Raw genomic sequence first — 23,853 nt, 5'->3', positions numbered from 1 at the left:
TGTGTTTGAGGGATCCAGGGGTTAAGCCCTACCACAAGCAGGTACTGTTGGAATTCTAAACCCTCAGTTGTTTGTACTGTATCATAATTCACATCAGCTAAAAAAAGCATCTGCTTAATGCATACTTGCTCATGAATGTCTGCCTTGCATCCAGTGAATCTAGGAGGTGCTGGACTAGCTCTAAAAATAAATGAATAAATCAGTGCATTACCCAAGCATTTCAAGAACTAACAGTAATGAAGTGATAAAAAAAAATTCGAATGCGGCAGTCACTCCAGACGTGCACCTTGCTAATTGGAACAGAAATAAGTGACAATATACACCGATCAGCCATAACATTAAAACCAGCTCCTTGTTTCTACACTCACTGTCTATTTGATCAGCTCCACTTATTATATAGAAGCACTTTGTAGTTCTACAATTACTGACTGTAGTCCATCTGTTTCTCTGCATGCTTTGTTAGCCCCCTTTCATGCTGTTTTTCAATGGTCAGAACAGGTATGTCATTCTAAGCACTGCAATGACACTGACATGGTGGTGGTGTGTTAGTGTGTATTGTGCTGGTATGAGTGGATCAGACACAGCAGCGCTGTTGGAGTTTTTAAACACCTCAGTGTCACTGCTGGACTGAGAATAGTCCACCAACCAAAAATATCCAGCCAATATATGGTCCTCTGACCACTGATGAAGATCTTAAAGATGACCAACTAAAACAGCAGCAATAGATGAGCGATCGTCTCTTGATTTTACATCTGCAAGGTGGACCAACTAGGTAGGAGTGTCTAATAGAGTGGACAGTGAGTGGACACGATATTTAAAAACTCCAGCAGCACTGCTGTGTCTGATCCACTCATACCAGTACAACACACACTAACACACCAGCACCTCTCACTGTAGTGCTGAGAATCATCCACCACCTAAATAATACCTGCTCTCTCTCTCTCTGTGTGTGTGTGTGTGTGTGTGTGTGTGTGTGTGTGTGTGTGTGTGTGTGTGTGTGTGTGTGTGTGTGTGTGTGTGTGTGTGTGTGTGTGTGTGTGTGTGTGTGTGTGTGTGTGTGTGTGTGTGTGTGTGTGTGAGAGAGAATGAATGAATGAATGAATATATACATATATAATATTTCTTGTGATGGTCTAATGATCCACCTATGCAACAGTAAGCATGTTTCTCTCATCAGACAGTAAATGTCATTATTACTTTTGGTAAGATTGTACAGAGGTTGTACTGATGCATTGCAGTTTTCTCAGCATGGCAGGAATCCATTTAAACACAGTTCACACACCTTTACAGCAATACTGCTTTCCTCTTCACCAAGAAAACTGCTGCACAGGTTTGTTTTACTCCCCTAAGGTATAAAAATGCACTCTTAACAACTATGTTTAGGTACAGAATAAGGTACTTGAATAATCTTAAAAGACAGTCTTTTTCCTGATGTTACAGCTGTTCAAAGAATGTGAGCGGATTATTTTACATTAATGTTTGGTAAATCGATTTTTGCTTTTAATTTTTAAAATCGTGCTTAAGATAATCTGACTAATCATCAATGCTAATTCAACAATGGCTTTTAATAAAAGTGTCAGCACCACACAGAAAATTATGCCATAAAATTAGATCAGAAGTTAATTCGATACTTAGCTGGATGTTTATACAGTGCATGTGATGCTCATTTAACAGATTATTGATGGACGAACGGTCCATCCCTGTGTGTCCAACACTGCTATTTTGAGTGATGCAGCAAGTTTGATCACAATGACGACATAGGGGTAATAATAATAATAATAATAATAATAATAATTAATAATAATGATAATAATAAATAAATAAATAAAATAATAATAATAAATACATAATTAATAAATGATGATGATGATAATAATAAATAGTAATAATAATAATAAATACATAATTAATAAATGATAATAATAATAATTATTATTATTATTATTATAAAACTGTATTGAATACAAATATATTAGACATTTACATATGGGTATTTCAGCTATACCCATTGCTAACACGCATAAGAAAATCTGCTTTTTGTGCACAAAGCAAGGTCCATAAAGTCATTGTTGCTAACCTTTTCTTTTAATATTAAAATTTAATGGCATGCACAACACTTTAACCTCAGCCCTGCTGAACACCTTTGCAATGAACTGTGATTTGGATCAAGACCTTTTTTGTCCACCATCATCGCCCAACTTTACAAATGTTCTTTTGACTGAACAAACACAAATTCTCACAGAAACTATTCAGAATCACTTGAAATGTTCTTACAGAGTTGTGGAGGCTTTTATAGCTGGAAGTGGAGGAATGATGCGTGCAAGCAGACTTCCTTAACAGCCATGCAAAGTGTTTGAAAATCTGTATATATTTTAATAGGTGTGAGAGAAAATAATAATAATAATTATATATATATATATATATGTGTGCGTGTGTATATGTACAGTGTATCACAAAAGTGAGTACACCCCTCACATTTCTGCAAATATTTCATTATATCTTTTCATGGGACAACACTATAGACATGAAACTTGGATATAACTTAGAGTAGTCAGTGTACAACTTGTATAGCAGTGTAGATTTACTGTCTTCTGAAAATAACTCAACACACAGCCATTAATGTCTAAATAGCTGGCAACATAAGTGAGTACACCCCACAGTGAACATGTCCAAATTGTGCCCAAATGTGTCGTTGTCCCTCCCTGGTGTCTCCCTGGTGTCGTGTCAAGGTCCCAGGTGTAAATGGGGAGCAGGGCTGTTACATTTGGTGTTTTGGGTACAATTCTCTCATACTGGCCACTGGATATTCAACATGGCACCTCATGGCAAAGAACTCTCTGAGGATGTGAGAAATAGAATTGTTGCTCTCCACAAAGATGGCCTGGGCTATAAGAAGATTGCTAACACCCTGAAACTGAGCTACAGCATGGTGGCCAAGGTCATACAGCGGTTTTCCAGGACAGGTTCCACTCGGAAGAGGCTTCGCCAGGGTCGACCAAAGAAGTTGAGTCCACGTGTTCGGCGTCATATCCAGAGGTTGGCTTTAAAAAATAGACACATGAGTGCTGCCAGCATTGCTGGAGAGGTTGAAGACGTGGGAGGTCAGCCTGTCAGTGCTCAGACCATACACCGCACACTGCATCAACTCGGTCTGCATGGTCGTCATCCCAAAAGGAAGCTGACGCACAAGAAAGCCAGCAAACAGTTTGCTGAAGACAAGCAGTCCAAGAACATGGATTACTGGAATGCCCTGTGGTCTGACGAGACCAAGATAAACTTGTTTGGCTCAGATGGTGTCCAGCATGTGTGGCGGCGCCCTGGTGAGAAGTACCAAGACAACTGTATCTTGCCTACAGTCAAGCATGGTGGTGGTAGCATCATGGTCTTGGGCTGCATGAGTGTTGCTGGCACTGGGGAGCTGCAGTTCATTGAGGGAAACATGAATTCCAACATGTACTGTGACATTCTGAAACAGAGCATGATCCCCTCCCTTCGAAAACTGGGCCTCATGGCAGTTTTCCAACAGGATAACGACCCCAAACACAACCTCCAAGATGACAACTGCCTTGCTGAGGAAGCTGAAGGTAAAGGTGATGGACTAAACACAATTGAGCACCTGTGGCGCATCCTCAAGTGGAAGGTGGAGGAGTTCAAGGTGTCTAACATCCACCAGCTCCGTGATGTCATCATGGAGGAGTGGAAGAGGATTCCAGTAGCAACCTGTGCAGCTCTGGTGAATTCCATGCCCAGGAGGGTTAAGGCAGTGCTGGATAATAATGGTGGTCACACAAAATATTGACACTTTGGGCACAATTTGGACATGTTCACTGTGGGGTGTACTCACTTATGTTGCCAGCCATTTAGACATTAATGGCTGTGTGTTGAGTTATTTTCAGAAGACAGTAAATCTACACTGCTATACAAGTTGTACACTGACTACTCTAAGTTATATCCAAGTTTCATGTCTATAGTGTTGTCCCATGAAAAGATATAATGAAATATTTGCAGAAATGTGAGGGGTGTACTCACTTTTGTGATACACTGTATGTATATATGTGTATATGTACAGTATGTATATATGCATAAATTAATTAATATTTTGTAATGGGATGTTCAACAATTGTGTCCACATACATTACATAAATGTTTCTAAGATTAATAGATAATTTTGCTGCACTCGTGGACGTTACCCCATTGTTTGAGGACCTGCATGATATGACAATAACTCCCCTCTTCACTGAAGTGCAAAAAAAAAGTGCAGTGCAGGGTTTCCAGACCAATGCAAAAGTCCTGCAGTGGCCAGACCCTTCATATATGTACACTCTCTCTCTCTCACACACACATGCACACACACACACACACACACTCAGCCTATCAAATAGTGCAGGGTGATTTGGTGTCAGGTGTGTTTTTCTATTTAGCGTGACATGTACTCCGATCTCTCTCACTTTAAAACGTCAGGGTGCGGGCGGAGAAAGAGGCTCTTAATAAATAAACCCATTACCACATGAAAGCAAACATCTGGCTGGGGTGGACACATCAGCGGTGGGTGATGCCTGAGTGTGTGTTTGTGTCAGTCTGCTGTTTGCGCGCGTGTATGCGTGGGCGAGCGAGAGAGTCCTCAGCGTGGGGGGTAGAGAGGTTTCCTGCTCTTTTTCATACCGATTATAGTTTCATTTCATGTGGGCAGCTTTCTACATGCCAGGATGGCCCTCTGTGAAGTTGTACTGGCTGTAATGTGCAATTCTTCTATTTTCTCACTTACTGGTGGCTCTCTGTTTCTTTCTCCCCACTCCTCAAGCATTTCTGAAGCAGACGTTATCTGGATAATGAGGTTAGGGGTCGATAGGGTGGAGGGGTTGTGTGACGGCCACAGTCCACTTTGAATGAATGACTGTAGAGAGGCAGAGTGAAGCGCGCCGATACATTTTGATGAGGACGTGACAGAAAACTGCCGTTTTTCTTGATAACGCAATGCGCTTGTTTGTGATTTTCTTCTGCACACTATGTATATGTATAATACATTTTATGCTCCCATTTTTATGGCAGTTTAGTGAAGGTCCCTACATGTGTGTGCAAAGCGAGGTCTGTGTACACACATTTTTGACGAGTTTGGTTTAGCAGACACATTGCCATAGCAATTGGAAGGTTGTGGGTTCGATTTTCGGGCTTCGCCATGCAGCCACGGTTAGGCCCTTGATCAAGGCCCTTAAATCTTGTATATTTGGGGGGACTGTAGTAGCCTAGTTGGTAGAGCTTCTGGGCTATCAGTTGGAAGGTTGTGGGTTTAGTCTTCTGGCTCTGCCATGCAGCCACTGTTATGTTATTAATCAAGGCCCTTAACTCTTGTTTTTTTTAAGGACAGTGGTACCTTAGTAGGAAAAGCTTTTGGGCCATCTATTAGAAGGTCATGGGTTCAATTTTCTGGCTCTTCCATGCAGCCACAGTTAGGCCCTTGATCAAGGCCCTTAACTCATGTTTTTTTGGGGACAGTGGTACCTTAGTGGGTAGAGCTGTGGGGCTATCAACTAGAAGATTGTGGGTTCAGTTTCCTGCTCTGTCATGCAGCCACAGTTAGGCCCTTGAGCAGGGCCCTTAATGTTTTTTGGGGACAGTGGTCGCCTAGTGGGTAGAGCTTTTGGGCTATCAGTCAGAAGTGTGTGGGTTCAAGTCCTGGTTCTGCCATGCAGCCACTGTTAGGCTCTTGAGCAAGGCCCTTAACTCTTGTTTTTTAAGGCCAGTGGTAACCTAGTGGGTAGAGCTTTTGGGCTATCAGTCAGAAGGTTGTGGGTTCAAGTTCTGGTTCTGTCATGCAGCCACTGTTAGGCTCTTGAGCAAGGCCCTTAACGCTTGTTTTTTAAGGCCAGTGGTAACCTAGTGGGTAGAGCTTTTGGGCTATCAGTCAGAAGGTTGTGGGTTCTGGTTCTGTCATGCAGCCACTGTTAGGCCATTGAGCAAAGCCCCAAACTCTTGTTTATTTGGAGGGACAATAGTAGCCTAGTGGGTAAAGCTTCTGGGCCATCTATTAGAAGGTCATGGGTTTAATTTTCTGGCTCTGCCATGCAGCCACTGTTAGGCCCTTGATCAAGGCCCTTAACTCACATTTTTTGAGGACAGTGGTACCTTAGTAGGTAAAGCTTTTGGGCCATCTATTAAAAGGTTGTGGGTTCAATTTTCTGGTTTTGCCATGCAGCCACTGTTAGGCCCTTGATCAAGGCCCTTAACTCATGTTTTTTGGGGACAGTGGTACCTTAGTGGGTAGAGCTGTGGGGCTATCAACTAGAAGGTTGTGGGTTCAGTTTTCCTGCTCTGCCATGCAGCCACTGTTAGGCCCTTAAGCAAGGCCCTTAACTCTTGTTTTTGGGGGACAATGGAAGCTTAGTCGGTAGAGCGTATGGGCTATCAAATGGAAGGTTGTGGGTTAAATTATCCGGCTCTGCCATTTAGCCACTGTTAGGCCCTTGAGCAGGGCCCTTAATGTTTTTTGGGGACAGTGGTCGCCTAGTGGGTAGAGCTTTTGGGCTATCAGTCAGAAGTGTGTGGGTTCAGGTCCTGGTTCTGCCATGCAGCCACTGTTAGGCCATTGAGCCAGGCCCTTAACTCTTGTTTTTAAAGGCCAGTGGTAACCTAGTGGGTAGAGCTTTTGAGCTATCAGTCAGAAGGTTGTGGGTTCACATCCCAGTTTTGCCATGCAGCTACTGTTAGGCCTTTGAGCCAGTCTTTTAACTCTTGTTTATTTGGGTGGACAGTAGTAGTCTGGTGGGTAGAGCGTTTGGGCTATCAGTCAGAAAGTTGTGGGTTCAAGTCCATGTTCTGCCATGCAGCCACTGTTAGACCCTTAAGCAAGACCCATAATTCTTGTTTTTTTTTATGACAGTGCTAACCTAGTGGGTAGAGCTTTTAGGCTATCAGTCAGAAAGTTGTGGGTTCAAGTCCATGTTCTGCCATGCAGCCACTGTTAGACCCTTAAGCAAGACCCATAATTCTTGTTTTTTTTTATGACAGTGCTAACCTAGTGGGTAGAGCTTTTAGGCTATCAGTCAGAAGGCTGCGGGTTAAAGTCCCGGTTCTGCCATGCAGCTACCGGTGGCCCTTTGATCAAGGCCCTAAACTCTCTGCTTACCTTACCTCTCTGTGCCTTACAGTGGTTGACCCTGCACTCTGACCCTAAGTTTTAAACAGTACAGGATATGCAGAAAAAAATGGTGTTGTATTGTACATGTGTGTGTATAAATATAACAAATAAAGGCATTCCATCTGCTCTAGATTATTAATTCCATAAAACACACCAAAACCATGTGGAAAAAAAGTGGGAGGGGGCGCAATGGGTTTTTTTTTAATGGAATGCCCAACAAGCTTAAGATCAGGGTTCCACTGGGTCTGAGTGTGTGTTGTTTTTCCCTTATCTCTATTATTTTGGCTGGTCTTACTATTTGGCTGTATTTATCCACTATTATCCCCCCAAGCCAGACATAGCCAATCATGTCTGGGTAGGCACATGACCAGTCAGCACTGCTAAGATTCAGTTCTTTTAATTGACCATCTTATTCTGTCCATGTATCTGTTGACTGAAATGATATTCTTGCAGTGTAATAATATCAGTTCTGAATTCAGTAGCATGTCAGAACTCTAATGCTGGTTTTGTATCAAAAATGTGTTTGAGACATCCTAACAGTTCATGAGTTTGAGAAGTTGTCCAAATTATGGCAGGTTTATTAATAAATATACACACTTGCACACACAAACTTGAGCCAAAATGTCATCGTTACCTCCCCAAGAATCACGTCAACTCAAAGTGCCCATGCTAGAGCATCTAGCCATTAAAAGCATCTACAGTGGGCATGCAGGCATTGGAAGTGGACACTGAATCAGTGAAGGAATATCAACTAGTCCAATTAATCCTGTTCTCACCAAAATCGTGTGAATAGCCGGGCATGTGTGGATCATTTACCAGCTAAACAGCTAGTACCAGTAGTAGTACAATGGCTGACCTTGTGCTCTGACCCCAGCTTCAAAACGCGACCCCAGCTGGGATATGTATATATCAGAAATAAAGGCATTCTGTTATATTTATATATTACCACGGGGTGGCTTGGGAACACAGCTGGGGGGGTTGCACAGCACCCTGCTTTTTGAGGAACTTAGTTTGATCCTTGCCACTGATAACTGTCTGAGGAGTTTCACATGCTTTTCCTTGTACATGAGGGATTACCTGGGGAACTCTGGTTTCCTTTTATTACCCAACAATATATAAATAGAGGAGACTTGAAGAAAATTGAAGATGGCGGATTGGCTGCTCTACATTGCCTCTAGGTGTGAATAAGTAAGTGAAGGTGTGGTTGTGAGTTTCTTCTTTGGATAACAATGCTTGCTTTGCACCCATTGTTGGTAGGTGTTGCCAGACAGTTAATAAGAAGAATAAAACGATGCATTCTGGTTTGGAATTGCAGGTACTTACCTATCTTTAACTGTATTTACTTTGTGCTGGAGCTGCTGTAACGCTCAAACTTCCCCCATCAATAAAGATCAATAAAGGAATTTTTTCTAGAAGGTGTCAGTTCAAACATAACTATTTTTTAAATTACATTGTTGAGTCACCAATGAGTAATGGTCGCTTATGTATGGATTTTATTTTAAATAATGTGTTCCAGTGCTCAAGTATCCAAGTATTCAAACTTGGTATCAGATTCCAATAAGCTTTATCAGATCAATACATTCTTGTAATTGTGGGAGTATGTAATTGACATAGTACCCTTATATAAAGGGCATTTGTTGAGGAATTTGATGTTTGAGAACACTTTGCATTATAATAGTCTATTAATTTAAATTAGTCTTCAATTTAAGCTTCTACATCAGAACAGCATCACACACACAAGCCCTTTCATCTGTATACAGAAGCCCAGGCTATGTGTATCAGTTTGCTCTGATTCATCTTTTCACCTTGATGCAGTGTGCCCTACTGTTTAACTCCTCCTTGTCTTCATTTACTTAACCTGATTAAAAAAATAGACACTAACCTGGTGATTTATTTGTACAAGCACTATCAGTGAGGTGAGAAATTAAAGTCAGAGGTCGGAAAATAAGACCTTAAAGACGTCTAAAGAAGTGTAGAATTGGCAGACACAGATCACACAGATCGACCATGCGAATACAGGACACCTTACTTAATGAGGTGTAGGAGGAAAGGTTTTAACTTGAGGCCACATTTGCATTGTTTGTATCTTGGAGAGCTTGTTGGAAAGCTTTTCATCTGGTGGTGTAATGGAAAGTGAAAAGCAGCTTTACTGTGCATGTGTGTGAACTGCATTTGAATGGATTTCTGCTGAGTGGAAAGCTGCACTGCATCACACTGTTCTCACTTGAGTGTATCGATGGTGATATCTAAAGCAGCTCTGTATTGATAAGGTCTAATCCAGCGACTGTTTATTCAGTCCCATACCATGATCACGTCACCTTTATTCTAGGATGCACATATTTTATCCTAGTCATTACTCATTAGCCTGTTTTCTCACTTTCATAACTAGAATTTACAACTGACGCTAGATGAAATTGGAAATTCCATTACAAACTTCTGTTCGAGTACTAACAGCAACATCTGGCTGCAAGAAAAGCCCTACATCTGGCACAGACTGTGATTGAAAAGGATAAACTGATGCGTGGCCAGAGATGAGCAAAGCGCACTCACCTCCAGATGCGGGTCAGTGACGGAGCTGAGGCAAAGAGCGCCACTCTGGCCAGCGCATTTCCTCTCCCTCAGTGCACCAGGCTTCGGACTGAGCGAAAACGACCCGGGAGAAAGCGCAGATGAGTGGATGAGCGAGAAAAACGAGGGTCTGCCATGCTGTGACTCACGCGGTCGTTACGCGCCGATCGTTAATCAACTCCTCACGACAATTACACATCCACATAGACGGATTCCTCACTTAAGTTTTCCAAACAGCCTCCGATTCCAGTCTGCTCTGCCGTCGTGACTGGGACTCGTGCGCTCATACACGCACGCACACACACACACTCACTCACGTTCACACACACACACACTTGTGCTCACACACACGCTCTCAAGCTGACGCCATGCTGCGCAGAAGTCCAGCTCTTTGCACTGGCATGTGAGAGAAATGCATTTCCTGGATGCAGCTCTGCTTGCTCCGACAGGCTCTGTGCATATGAGGGAGGCAGTGAGAGAGCGAGTGTGTGTGTGTAAGAGAGAGAGTGAGTGAAAGAGAGATAGAAGGGACAGGAAGGGATTCTGGGAGGTGGGTGGGAGTTGTGTGTTTAGAAGGGTGGGATTGAAGAGACGGGGAAAGTCCATCTCTTTATGGTTCGGCTTAGCACTTCTACAATACTGTTTGTTCATTTACTTATTTATTTATTCAGATGATAGTTTTGAAGCCCAGCCTGGAGTTCATACTCTGTAAACCGGCCGCCTGTTCATCACGGGACATCACACTCACTCAGTTCTTTACTCAAACTCAAAGAGAGCTTTATTGGCATGAGAAATAAGGACATACTATATTATATATCATATTATAGTAACAATAAACATTGGTAACATTGACAGTAATGTTTTATGTTGGTTGTAATAAGAATAAGAATTTGTCTGCATGTGTGTGTGAGAGACATGGTCACCTACTGTCCTTCACCAGGTGGCAGGTGTGTGTGTGTGTGTGTGTGTGTGTAGAGTTCTGCTAGTGTGCAGCTCGCTCTGTGCTCCCTCAGTAGGTGGGGCAATTTGTTGGGGGCTGGCAGCGAGTTAAACTCGGGGATAATGTTATTAAATTTGGGGAAGAATTGGGTCCGAATGTGGTGTTATTTGGTACATTGGTTTCTACTGTACTGAGAGTGCAGTGCTGGCACCGTCTCTCCTCTCTGTCGCCCCGTCTCCACTCACTTACACCTAGAGGCAGTTTAGAACAGCAAATTCACCTACAAGCATGTAAAATGCTAAATGAAACAAGTAGGGATTGCATGTCTAACTCTAAACATACAGTAACCAAAAGCTTGGATTGAACCTGAGTTGCTAAAGCTGTAAAGGATGTGTGAGAAAAAATGTTTACTTACACTAGAAGTAGTAATAGAAGGGCAGTTGTAGCCTAGTGGTTAAGGTACTAGGCAGACAGTTGTTGGTTATAACCCCATGACTGCCAGGTTGCCACTATTGGGCCCTTGAGCAGGGCCCTTAATCCTCAATTGCTTGGACAATATACTGTCTCAATACTGTAAGTCGCTTTGGATAAAAGCGTCTGCTAAATGCCAAAAATGTAAATATAAATGTAATACATAATGAAATACTACTTACTCATGTGTAGATTTACATCAATTGCATTGTATGACTTCCAAAACCCAGTTCCAGCTGGTTTAGACCAGTTCCTATGTTCTAGCTAAGAAATCTCTGTTAACGGATTAACCTTCCACTGTCCTACAAGGTCACTGATGGGAGTATAAAGGGTGATTATTTTCTTCCTGTCTTATGACATTTGCAGAGCTTACATGTTAGACTCTGTTGTGTGATCCTTCTCTGCAGACTAGAATACATATCTTTTAGATTGACAGATAGACAGACAGATCGATACTTACCGCCCTCTTGTAAAAATGGTAGAGTCATGATAGAAAAGCTCAAAAAAGTGACACAAACTAAAGAATAAACGCTATAGGAACGCTATAGAAGTACAACACTGACTGAGCTACTGGAGGGGTTGCCACTCATGGAGGTGCCTAGACTAGACGAGATTTTATACTAGTAATCCAGTCTCTGAGGTATTTTATTGAGGGTTTTCCACCACAGGCCATGGTGAACGTCTCCATCATATAGGAATAATAGGGAGGAACGGTGGCTCAGTGGGTAGCACTGTCTCCTTACATCAAGAAGGTCCTGGGTTTGATTCCCAGGGGGGCGGTCCAGGTCCTTTCTGTGTGGAGTTTGCATGTTCTTCCCGTGCCTGTGTGGGTTTCCTCCTACAGTCCAAAGATGTGTAAGTGAAGTGAACTGGAGATACAAAATTGTCCATGACTGTGTTTGACAGTAAAGATTAAACTGATGAATCTTGTGTAACCAGTAACTAACTGTCCTGTCATGAATTTAACCAAGAATGATGTTAAAATCCTAATAAATAATGTAGGAATAATAAAAAATAGAAGAAAATGCAGAATATGAGGAAATATTGTCTACAGAAAAAAAGAGATATTTATTTTTGTCGTATTTAGACATTGCTTTAGGGCTTTCACCTATTTTCTCCAACTTTTTCTGGGAGGAGTCCCAAACGTCTTTGGTTTACTTTCACAGCCGCTGCACTGAATCACTTTAAATAATGAATCAGACGGTCTATGAATGATAAATTCAGCTTTGCGTAAACAATCATTTTGCTGATCAGAAGAGATCATAGACGACGTACTTCTAAGAAAAAAGACTTGTGAAACATGGTGGTTCACTGGAAAATGAGTCAGTTCTGCTATTATAAGTACACACTGCCAAGTAAACCCACTGATGTGACTTTTTCTTTTCTACACTTATTTAATGTGAATGCACCGTCATTATTTTTGCTCATTAAAATGATGTAAAACGAGGAGTGAGAACAACGGTGTGTGCAATGACAACCACTTTTAACAGCTTCTCAGGAGGGAAGCGTTGTTGGTCTGCTGTAGATGTGTGATTTCTCTATTTAGCCTGATGAAGCAGCTGGTGGAAGAGATTTACTTCACCTTCAGTTCATCCATCGCACCGTGTGGACAGTACAATGACGAGTCACTCCGTCCTCTCTCCTCTCAGGCAGAAAGTGCTGAGTCAATGCAAAATTACATAAGGTCTGTCCATCACACACACACACACACACACACACACACACACTGAACCAGATCTGTCGATGCATTTTTCTCCACCTTCCAGCTGGCCTTGTGAAGGAGCCTTGTTGTTGAAGGGCTCTGTTTCAAAGCAGTCAAATTTCTGTAGCAAGTCAGAGCTTGGCCAGAATTAAGAAAAGGCTCTCCGTTGTAGAAATGAATCCCCCTCTCAGTGGAATATGCTGAAAATATGCCTAAAGCCTGATAAACTTCCTTCTGTACTGGCTTTTAATGGATATATTTCAAGTGTGGAAATGTCTGAAGCATCTAAACCAGGGGTGGACAATTACATTTTGCAAGGGGCCACATGAGAATCTGGGACTTTTGGATGGCTGAACCAATAGGCTGATCTTGATTCTGCTAAATGTTAATTGTATCTCTGTAAAAAGGCAGTACATTGTATGCTTTTCATAAGATTTTACTGGAGGGCGTGGTTTTCCTCCGGGTGCTCCGTTTTCCTCCCACAGTCCAAAGACATGCAAGTGAGGTGAATTGGAGATACAAAATTGTCCAAAACTGTGTTTGATATAAACTTGTGAACTGATGAACCTTGTGTAATGAGTAACTACCGTTTCTGTCATGAATGTAACCAAAGTGTAAAACATGACGTTAAAATCCTAATAAACAAACAAACAAACATTTCGAGGTTCAGAAAAATCAGGCTGGGACAAGTAAAACCAGTGTGCTTGTCTTAATACATGCTTGTTTTGTTCTGTCCTGTATCATTTTCTGCTAAATAAGTCAATATGGATTTTTTTTTTTGGCCTAAGCCACATGGTCAAGGTCATAAATGGTCCTTACCTCTTAAAAACACAGGGCACTAGTCATAAATACAGCCTGGACTGGCTGACAAGCTTAGGAGAGAGGTGTAGGGTGTTTAACGTTAGACACGCATGCTGCTTGTCATGTTAACGTTAGGTAAAGGATTTGGTTTTGATGCTACACGTCATGTAATACATGGGAACTGATTGTCAGCAGATTCAGTCCTTCGGCTTAGCCTCTTTCTAACAGTCTCACTACTATTAAGAGTCTTGGTACAGAGCAGAAGCATCAACCACCCAGCAGAGCTCGTTTGTGGCTGTCTGTCAGATTAAGAGCTGGGTAATTACAGTCAGTTTTGACTGCGAGGCTCGGCTTGGTAGCTAATGATACTGGTAATATGCATGCTCTCAATTTCAGAGAAAGACATGTTTTACAGACAGCTTTGGAAGAGTGCCAGAGGTGTATTCATATCCGAGAAACATGTCTTAAATTAAATACTCGAAAGCCGTTATTACTGACAACTTATTGAGTTCTTAATCGAAAGTTGTGCTGATAATTTAATCATAACTGACTAAACACTATGATTAATAAAAGATGATGTAAAATGTACAAATAAGAAGGGTCTGTCTGTCCATCCCTGTATTTGTGACTTTAAAAACTTATTTTACTGTTTAAGGTTGGAATTTTGCAGATAAATCGGTTGACTGTTAACCAGCAAAAATCATTGTCTAATTAATGCTGTCAGTTAAAAAGACAATTTAAATTCATTTTCAACCCCAGAATTGTTGTAAGTTTAAACTGCTGGTTTAAGACCCACCCTAAGTGTGCATGTGCCAGCTAGGTGAACTCATTTTGGTAAAAACGCAGCCATTCTAATTTAGAGGGGGAAATTATAGCTAATGATTATTATACAGTGATACCTTGCAAGTCGACGTGCCCTAAACTCGACACCCTTCGCGGAGAAATTTGTACCCTTAAACTCAACATTTTCCTTAAATTTGATGTGTTCAGCCTTAAATTAACAATAAACAGCCGCTTTGTTCAGTGCTCGGCTTGAGCGGTCCTCTTGTATCTGGCTAATGTTTTACATTGCTATGTCCCTTCTCGTAGGTTAAGGTTGTCTGATGCTGGTCTTCTGGTTGCTCCTAGGTTTAGGTTGACCACCATGGGTGGTAGATTATTTAGTGTTGCTGCCCCGACGCTGTGGAACTCTCTTCCTCTCCCTCTTCGTCTCTCTTCCTCTCTCGCTGAGTTTAAATCTCTTCTAAAAACGTCTTTTTACTCAGCACTTTCACTCGTCTTCTTCTGTTTCTGTTTGATCTTGTTTGTGATTATGATTCCTATGTAAAGCGTCCTTGGGTACTGTGAAAGGCGCTATATAAGTTGATTTTTTTATTATTATTATTAACAGGTTTCTCATACATCCATATGGGAAAAAATACCTTGCAACTCAACGTCTTTTAAACTCAACACCGCTCCCAGAACCAGTTAACGTTGAGTTTCAAGGTACTTTTTGTTTATGTATTGTCTCCCTTTTTTTCTCCCAACTTTATTGTATCCAATTACCCAATTGCATTACTCTTCCGCTCTACTGATGTTGACCTCCACTCTGAATAAGGAGAGCTGTGACTAACACACCTCTCCTCCAACACGGGTGCAGGAGCAAACTGCATCTTTTCACCTGCACTAGACGAGTTCATATGCGGATCAGCTTTGTGTACGGAGAGCCACACCCTGGTCAAAGCATTATCCCTCGAACCCTGTGCAGGCGGCATCGATCAGCCAGCAGAGGTCGTTGCATCAATTATACAGAATCCACATCTGGCTCCCACTCTGTATGAACAAAAGCCAATCGTTATTTATGTAGGTGCCCAGTCTGCATGTTTTATCGCTGCACCACCTGAGCGCCATAATTAGTATGTCTTGAAACTACTATATTACACAGTTTTAAATTAAATTAAATTAAATCTAAACACTTGTTGATATGAAATATACATTTTACAATATAAATTATACATTCTTTAGTTATTATTGCAACCACCCCTATTATTGCAAAGGCCCAGAATGATATTGGTTAAACCACTTTCCATAACAATCAATATAATATCCCAGAAGATTCGTTACTATGAAGTCATGTTTACAATGTTTACGTGTCGCTATATGGGGCAATCCATAAACTTTTGGTTTATGACTGGTGCCAAATGAAACTGCTGTTATTTTACTCTTAGTAATTTATCAATAGATCTACAGTAACATTCATTCTTGGCTGTTTTAAAGCTGCATCACTGGCAGTTATGTCTTCTATTGTAATGTCTGTTTGTGTTATCCAGATAAGGACTGAATGTGTAGCCTTACCAGTAACGATCTTCTGTAGCAGAACTGCCAATAGCTTCCACTGTCTCATATTGAAAACACACGTTCACAGTGATCAAATTTTACAGTTTAGCAGACATTTTTTATCCTAAGAGACGTACAATTGCAATCAATTGAGAGTTAAGGGCCTTGCTCAGCTTGGCTGTTTGAACATTATGTACGGCTGTGTGAAGCACTTGTGTGTCAGGCGAGCTGGCTGTGTTTACCCTTATCGATCTGGATTTGCAATGTAGTGCAAAATGAATTGCAAACAGACTGTTCTGCTAAACTGTGCTGTACATCAGTTCAGTATGGACAAAAATCATATATCAATATATTTTGGCTAACTGGCGATATACACTAATCAGCCATAACATTAAAACCACCCCCTTGTTTCTACAGCTCCACTTATCATATAGAAGCACTTTGTAGCTCTACAATTACTGACTGTAGTCCATCTATTTCTCTACGTACTTTTTTAACCTCCTTTTACTCTGTTCTTCAATGGTCAGGACCACCACAGAGCAGGTATTATTTGGGTGGTGGATCATTCTCAGCACTGCAGTGACAATGACATGGTGGTGGTGTGTTAGTGTGTGTTGTGCTGGTATGAGTGGATCAGACACAGCAGCGCTGCTGTAGTTTTTAAATACCGTGTCTACTCACTGTCCACTCTATTAGACACTCCTACCTAGTTGCTCCACCTTGTAGATGTAAAGTCAGAGACGATCGCTCATCTATTGCTGCTGTTTGAGTTGGTCATCTTTGAGATCTTCATCAGTGGTCACAGGACGTTGCCCACGGGGCGCTGTTGGCTGGATATTTTTGGTTGGTGGACTATTCTCAGTCCAGCAGTGACAGTGAGGTGTTTAAAAACTCCATCAGAGCTGCTGTGTCTCATACCAGCACAACACACACTAACACACCACCACCATGTCAGTGTCACTGCAGTGCTGAGAATGATCCACCACCTAAATAATACCTGCTCTGTAGTGGTCCTGACCATTGTAGAACTACAAAGTGCTTCTATATGGTAAGTGGAGCTGATTAAATGGACAGTGTGTGTAGAAACAAGGAGGTGGTTTTAACGTTATGGCTGATTGGTGTAGAATAGCTCGATGTGCATGAAAAATAATGTATAATAAACCTACCTACAGTATCTTAAAGTGCTTTCAAGTGCAATCAGGTTACAGGTTAAGAACAGTGCAAATATAAAATTATATGAAAATGTTGTTTACAGCAAATACTTCAAATGTTTGGAACGAACGAAAAAGGCATACGACACGTCTCATAGATGTTCTCCACTGTTATAACAAATAACACTGCATCCTTTGTCAGAGCGATGCAATTGCTGAAGTGGCGGTGGTGTTCACATCATTAGTTGTAACAACAACGAGTCTCTTTTTATCTACTTTTAGGATCTTGCAGGGCTTCTGCTGTGTGCTCCCCACACTGTGATTTCAGGGAAATAGCCAGCTTGCTGATATGCACTTTTCATCTTCCTTCTTTCAATATAACAAATAGTCACACTCAAATATGGCTCCCATGTGTGGCTTGACCACATATCAGTGGTCAGCACAGAATGGTTTACTTTAGTGAGTCGGTTGTTAAGGCTGTGTCTGACTTTAGCGTACACGATAGGAAGCACTTCTCATGCAAAGTAGTTGTGACTGGGCAATTTGTATCATGAGTCAAGAGTTTTTATCAGCCTTGGAAAGCCGCCTCGCTCTACCGTTGAGACAGGAATCATAATTATTACTATGTAGTGAGCAACTGCTTCAGTGATACCATGACACTTAGCATTTTTATTTCCGTAGGACATCATGTGGGCAAATGAAGCTTGCAGTGTTGTAGAATTGGTGTTGGTGAAGTGGGCCATGTAAGCTTCGTAACTGCAGTAGTTGCACGAAGTTTATCCGCCTATTTGTATAGTTTTTTTGTGCAGCTGTTGAAAGTGATGGAAAAAAGGGGTGCTCTTCTCCAACTAAGTCATCTTTACACTCAATAAAAATTCTAGTGGCTCATTCCATATTGTGATCTGTTTATATTCCATTTTTCCGCAATTTCTTTCCCAATCTAGTCATATCTAATTACCCAATTGCATTATGTCCTCTCCACTGATGTTGAACTCCACCCTGGTTGAGAAGAGCCGTGACTAACACCCTCCGACACGTGTGCAGTAGCCGATTGCCTCTTTTCACCTTCACAAGGGGGGCGGCACGGTGGCTAAGTGGGTAGCACTGTCGCCTCACACCAAGACTGTCCTAGGTTTGATCCCCAGGAGGGGTTGTCCAGGTCCTTTCTGTGTGGAGTTCGCATGTTCTCCCCGTGTCTGCGTGGGTTTACTCCGGATAGTCCGGTTTCCTCCCACAGTCCAAAGACATGCAAGTGAGGTAAATTGGGTAAACAAACTACACCGTTTCCCGTGTAGCCATAGATGTCCTCTTCAAAATCCAGCAGGGTTTTTAATGATCTAAAAACGTGACAGAACTTTAACGTAAAATCTAAACTCAATTCTAATTGGTCCATCTCGTTTGATTGACATCCACAACGTCCAATTGTAGACACTTTGAACGACACGCCATAATAATAATAATAATAGTATGTTACACTTATATGAAGCGAGATGTGTCACATGAACAACTGTGATGTTGTAGGTTCTGTATTTATTCCTGTAGAATATTTGTTTCACAGTCTGATAGCTAGTTTGACCATGGTGCATTGAGACATGTATTATTACTGCTTAGTTGTTTGAGAGGAGAAAAGACGGTATCGGATTGGTATCGGTATCGGCAGACACTCAATTTGCAGTATCGGTATGGGACATAAAAAAAAGTGTTATCGAGCCAGCCCTAATTTTAACAGTGTTTATATTGGCGTGTTTCTGTTTTCTCTTATGGGAATATTTTACCACTATTACCGATGTTTCTGCTCTAGTCTGTTTGTGGATTTGAGAGGTCCACACGACCTACTCTGAAATCTCTTCCAGCATTTCACCTCATTGCACCCTAAAAAACACCAGAGCTTATAGAAGGCTCAGTGACTTCCAATGTTGGTTGTTTGGACAGTATTTACAGCTTTGTGAAACACTAGCTGTCCAGGCTGGCTGTGTTTACCCATGTCGATCTGGAATTGAAATGAATTGCAAATAGACTGTTCTGCTAAACTGCGCTGTATATCAGCTCTCAGCATTGCAAACACATTCCCAGCGTTTGATTTTTACAATCTGTCAGCCAAGGCATAGTGGCAGATGTGTCACCTTGACATGTAGCTACATATTAGGCGAGCAAGCGCTTATATCAGAGGGTTGCTTTTTTGCAGAATGGAACATGGGCTTGTAGAGAACTGACTCATAAAAGGCTGTTCTTTTTTTCTATGAGAACCAAGCTGAAGCAAAACACAGGGATGTTCTCGTTTTTGCTTTCTCTTTATGTAGGCCATTCCTAATTACCAGTAGGATAGACACCGAAACAGCACAAAACAGGAAAAATACTGAAACAGGCTTAGAAAAAAAATCAAACAGTCAGCTATAATGTGCAGGGTTTACAGATCTGGCTGTCATCTTCTAAAAGCTTTTTTCTGCCTCTGTGAATGGTTGTCACCTTTTGTCTGCTGTGCTATTGCCAGACATGTTGCACAGAAGTTTGCACAGAAAAGAAACAAATCAGTGATGTGGGGGCGTGAAAAAGAGGGGAAAAAAAGATGAAATAATAAGACAAAAAAAAAAGCGGTATTGCTGAAGTTTGTCATGGCATTTAATGATGTATTAAAAATGCTGTGTTCAGACAGCTATTCAATTTTCAGAATTTTTGTTGGACAATAAAAGAAGGTAATGGACAAACGCTCAAGCTCTGTTCTATGTGTCACAAAAGACATGTGGAGAGAGCTTACATTTGTTTCCAATGTTCATAATGCATTTACATATTACATGTATGACATTTAACAGAAGATTTTATCTAAAGCAATTTACAATTCTGACTGAATACAATGTAAGCAATTGAGGCTTAAGGCTCTTTTTCAGCAGCCCAACAGTGGCAGCTTGTCACTAGTCCAATACCTAAATCTTTCCCTTTAAATTCCTTAATTTCAGTCAGTATGAATAAAATATCTATCTACACCGATCAGCCTTAACATTAAACCACCTCCTTGTTTCTACACACATTGTCCATTTTATTGGCTTCACTTACCATATAAAAGCAATTTGTTCTACAATTACTGACTGTAGTCCATCTGTTTCTCTGCATGCTTTCTCTGCATCCCCCTTTCATTCTGTTCTTCAATAATCAGGACTCTCCCAGGACCACCACAGAGTAGGTATTATTTGGGTTGTGGATCATTCTCAGCACTGCAGTGACACTGACATGGTGGTGGTGTGTTAGTGTGTGTTGTGCTGGTATGAGTGGATCACAGCAGCAGCGCTGCTGCAGTTTTTAAACACCTCACTGACACTGTTGGACTGAGCATAGTCCACCAACCAAAAATATCCAGCCAACAGCGCCCCACAGGCAGCGTTCTGTGACCACTGATGAAGGTCTAGCAGATGACCAACTCAAACAGCAGCAATAGATGAGCGATCGTCTCTGACTTTACATCTACTAGGTGGAGCAACTAGGTAGGAGTGTCTAATAGAGTGGACAGTGAGTGGACCCGATATTTAAAAACTCCAGCAGCGCTGCTGTGTCTGATTCACTCATACCAGCACAACACACACTAACACACCACCACCATGTCGGTGTCACTGCAGTGCTAGGAATGATCCACCACCTAAATAATACCTGCTCTGTGGTGGTCCTGTGGGGGTTCTGACCATTGAAGAACAGGGTGAAAGCAGGTTAAAAAGGTATATAGAGAAACAGATGGACTACAGTCAGTAATTGTAGAACTTCAAAGTGCTTCTGTATGCTAAGTGGAGCTGATAAAATGGACAGAGTGTAGAAACAAGGAGGTGGTTTTAATGTTATGGCTGATCAGTGAACATGTATGACATTTAACAGATTTCTACGTAGTCACCTTCCGATGCATTTTTAAAGCCATCAGCAAAAAATGTTTTTGGTTGAGCGTGTAGCCACTGATGCACCGCTGCTTTCAAATCATCACATGAAAATCTTCTTTCCCTTAAAGCTTCTTTAAGATAGTGCTAAATCCGGACTATAAGCTCTCTCAGTCTCTCAGACACGACCAATTACTACTCCTCCCACCCTCACTGTTTCCAACCAAAATATAAAAATGTGGAAAATTTTTGAAGATCCCTCGTATAACTGATTTCATACACCTGCTAGCAATAGACTTAAAATTTTAGCCACTTTGTGTACCTAGATTGTCATGAGCCTAGTGTTTCCTGGTTAGAGTGTGGATGCACCACTGCCTTGATCATATTTTCACTAAAGAAATTTAGTAATTTTCTAAAACAAAACGCGTGTCTCCATGCTGGACTAACTTGTTTCCACGTTTCCACCACATGAACCACTCATAACGGAGCCTTTTCAGTTCCGTTTGTGATTAGCAAAACACAATTGAGTTAAATTGAGTTCTGAAATAAAATGAATACATTGCAAAATGAATACATTGTATTGTTATATTTTAGTGACTGTATTATGATGTCAAGCTTGCTATGCTGCTTATTGTTGGACTGAATTATGTATAGGGACCACAATGGAAACAAGTCTTCGGACTTTTTGTGTTATCCCTGACTATTTCTGTTTTTGTTTTTTTTAACCCCTTGTTAGTCCGGCCTATTTTTGTGCATTTTCCGCCTGAAAGACATACCTAGTTTCTAAGGCTTCTCATTCAGAAAGTTTATAAGATAACACAAAAATTATACTTCAGTGTTATAGAAAACCCTTTAAAGTATCAGAAAAACACAGCCAAATGCCATGATGTTATGTTACAATGATCAAATGATGACAAAAACACCCCAAAATGTAGGCGCTTTTTACATTTTTTTTAAAGCCAAAGTTTCAGTGAGTATAAGTAGGACTGCAGGTCTGCAGACCATCTACAGAACATATATAGAGTTGTAGTCAAAAGGGTTTTCTGTCACAGGCCCAAATTTTAGACCTCTAACTCATTCTGATTTTGAGTTATTGCACCTGGAGTGGCATCACACTTTACTGCTCTCCAAAGCTTTCCATAGCTTTCTAACTGACAATAAACAGATTATACTGCAGATAAAATGTGTAAAATGCATTATTTATACTTTATAAAGTCATTATTTATAACATTTGAGTGTTTTTTGGAGTGATGAACTCTCACAGTGAGCCAGTCAGCGCTCCCTTCCCCCAGCGCACACACACATATAAAAACCGCTACTTTTGTAACAAAATACATGCAGCCGGTTGAACTTTTCACGAACTGAGTCGTTTAAATTGATTCACACTGTATTATCAGCCCTAAGAGAAAAGTTTGACTCACTCTACTGATTCAGAAGCACACATACCAGCGTGCGTAATGTGTATCCATGGTGACGGCTGGTGAAATACAGCTGTTTAGACTAATCCGAGAGGCTAAATGCAAAAAGTGGGGCGGGATATAAGCTGGTCCTCCAATCAAAAGCAAAATATGCTAATATTTTTGCATTTCTCCAATGAAAAACAAGTATTAGGTGGTGAGATGGATACTGTCTCTACATTGGCTGTAGAGGTATTGCGCAATCTCACAGCCAAACAGGGAACGCTATCTGTTAGAGTGAGGTTTTGTGATTACTGTGAGCGCTCTCTCATTATGATACGATCTGATATTCGCGTGTTATTGACTTATAAACTTATACAACATGCTTGTAACTATTCAAAATGGCCGCCGGTGTTTGTAAACATTTACAAAAAGTGGATTTGATCTGGAATGGAAGGACTAATGAACATAAATTTGGACTCAGATTGAAGATAGAATATCCAGGTATGTGCTGGTTTAGCTCTAATGCTTTTGTTTGATATACATTTGTCGCGGTGGTGTTGTTTACCGAGTGCTTGATGCATTGCATGCCATGCATTGATGGCAGAGCTTTATCAGATGTAAAACTTTTCTGTAATATTTTGGATGCTGATGTATTTGAAGTAAAACAAACAGCAGAAATGTGATGGTGAAGTTGTGCTGGCTTGTTTGGTATAAATGTTGTCGGTATGAAAGTAAGTACCGCAGTATAATATTACAAAATATAAAGGCTGTATTTCTGGCAGAAATTTTTCAGACCTACAATTCTTTTGTGTTTTTAAAAGAACTTATAAACAAAATAAGCTCAATGTTTACGTTGCTAAAAACTAGAGATTTTAAGCTATCAGAAGGTTCCTTGTTTACCATCAATGATATTTTGACGGTGTGACAGTATACAGAGAAACACAAACATAAAAATTCAAAGCCCGTTCACGGGCTAAAGACCACCATGGGGTTTTAAGAGGCACTGCAGTTAGAGGCACTGTAACTGTTTTAAAAAAATATATGGTTTAATAAAAATCAATCAACAAGCCTCACTGGATTACCAACCGTCATACACAACATAGGCTAATCTAAGGCTGGTATTTTGCCAAAAGTATGTGGACACCTTTTTGTGATAGAAATGTGTGCACATTGTCCAAACAGGCTTCAAGGGTCAGGCCCTTATGTTGGATGTTATAACACATGGCTTGACTCTCAGTTCCTTTTAAATGTTTTTAATGGTTTGAGGTCAGGGTTCGGTGCAGGACACTGGACGTTTTCCCACACCAGATTGATTTTTAGCACATGTGCTTGGTTGTATTGTTTACGTGCTTTAAATAGACTGTTGGGGGTGGCTCAGTGGGTAGCACTGTCGCTTCACAGCAAGAAGGTCCTGGGTCCAGGTGGAGCGGTCTGGGTCCTTTCTGTGTGGAGTTTGCATGTTCTCCCCATGTCTGTGTGGGTTTCCACCGGGAGCTCCGGTTTCCGCCCACAGGA

The 23,853-nt window shown here is 41.1% G+C and overlaps 2 protein-coding genes across 4 annotated transcripts in view; one reads left to right on the top strand and one right to left on the bottom strand.

Moving 5' to 3' along the window:
• LOC134321265 (inhibitory synaptic factor 2A) overlaps nt 1-9,765 on the bottom strand; it is a 66,224-nt gene extending 56,459 nt beyond the window's left edge. The window contains exon 1 of the mRNA XM_063002903.1: nt 9,686-9,765. The gene's annotated coding sequence lies outside the window, so the exon portion shown is untranslated. The remainder of the gene's footprint in view (nt 1-9,685) is intronic.
• dock1 (dedicator of cytokinesis 1) overlaps nt 1-23,853 on the top strand; it is a 469,250-nt gene that overhangs the window by 271,653 nt on the left and 173,744 nt on the right. The window lies entirely within an intron of this gene.

This window comes from Trichomycterus rosablanca, chromosome 10 (genome assembly GCF_030014385.1).
Source record: "Trichomycterus rosablanca isolate fTriRos1 chromosome 10, fTriRos1.hap1, whole genome shotgun sequence".
Lineage (NCBI taxonomy): Eukaryota > Metazoa > Chordata > Actinopteri > Siluriformes > Trichomycteridae > Trichomycterus > Trichomycterus rosablanca.
Note: the sequence above shows the minus strand (reverse complement) of the source record. Positions and strands in the feature narration are given on the sequence as shown.